Source organism: Anneissia japonica, unplaced genomic scaffold, assembly GCF_011630105.1.
Source record: "Anneissia japonica isolate Jap-2015-1 unplaced genomic scaffold, ASM1163010v1 scaffold401_len1656234_cov178, whole genome shotgun sequence".
NCBI lineage: Eukaryota > Metazoa > Echinodermata > Crinoidea > Comatulida > Comatulidae > Anneissia > Anneissia japonica.
This window is the reverse complement of record NW_022745982.1, coordinates 1487312-1488956: the sequence shown is the minus strand read 5'-3', so window position 1 is coordinate 1488956 and position 1645 is coordinate 1487312.

The following is a 1645-nucleotide window of genomic DNA, read 5'->3' as shown; positions in this document are numbered from 1 at the left end:
TGATGTAATCATGACCATATTTAGACATGTCACATGATGAGATTAAGTATAAAATTGAATTGCTTATCTAAGGAATAAACTACCGTTTTTGTTCGAATAAACACCCGGGCGTTTATTGTTGAGAAGGGGGTTTTTTTGGGGGGGGGCGTTTATTCAAGGGAGGCGTTTATTAGGAAAGCGTTTATTTATTTTGGTGTAAAATGGATACGTATATATTCAAATTAACACCTCATAATTTTATTGTAAGTGTGGAACTATAATTCTTAGTGAAAGACTGATCCAAATCAGGTTAGAAAAATTGTATTTTATTTTAAATGTATTTTTTTGTCTGGAGTATAACAAATAATAGAACGTGTTGGAAAATGATGTTGTTTCAATTAGATTTGTCATTTTGGGGGTGGGGGAGGGGCGTTAATTTCAGGAAAAAATAAACCCGGTGTTTCAAGGGAGGCAGGCTCGAGAGGGGGAGTTTTTCCAAAGTGGGCGTTATTCGACTACATACGGTTAGAGCAAGGTTAGAGTCTTCTATTTTTTTAGTCTCGGAATAGAGGTAGTGAGATTACTGTATTATTGTTTATCTTAAAATGATGAGGTTTGAATATTGTGTGGAAGGATCAATGATTCGTAGAGGGGATGCTAACTGGCAAAAGTAGTGATGAGGCGATTTTAACTCCACTGAGCTGTTTATCTACCTCATTTCGGATAATTTTGTTCATTCTATTTAATACTATTAAATATCAATGTGATGAGGCGATTTTAACTCAGCACTAAGCTGTTTATCTACCTCATTTCGGATAATTTTGTTTATTCTATTTAATACTATTAAATACCAATGTATCTGGTTGATAGGATAAGCCTATATTTAATTATGTTTATAATGTTGATATAGGAGGCTAGATCACAATTATCATTTTTGCATCGCCCTGTAAATGGGAAAAAATCCTTTAATTGCATTTCATAAACACAGTGGCGTAGCCAGAATATTTCTGTAGGGCTGTGGGGGGGGGGCAGTGTGGTACGTGATATTATGTGGGGGTACAAGTGTTCTGGTCAAAGCGAGGAACCAACTGCTGGGGCCAGAGGTCAGCGTAAGGCCCCGGTCAGGGTCCCCTGGAAGAACTTCACAATATAAATGGCTTCCGAGTGACCTCAGCCCGTTTGCTCTCAAATAATAATGTATAAATCAAGTGAAATTTCTATGGCATTAAAGAATCAAAATGAATATCATATTGTTATATAGCAGTTTATTCATTATGAAGAACATTTTAAACCATGATGGAACTATTGTATTTTGTATCTTAATACGAATTACAGTTAAATTTTAGAAACATGAATACCCGGGAACGGGATTGTACTTTAGCCATTGTGTTGCAACAAGGAAAGTGTGTAGAGAATACTGTGAGTTTGTATAAATGCCTGTGATTGCCAATATGTATAGGCGCCTAATGTACTGTAAACTAAAACTACACAATATAGGCCTAAATAATATTAAACATCCATTGAGTGATTTTAGAAGAACAACTGCGAAGCGAACACCTCGGTGAAAAACCCGTAGTTTTGCAAGTCAAAACTTCGAACTGGTTGAGCTGAATTCGAGCAATCATCGACATGTAGAAATGTCAATGAACCTCATTAGACACCTCGT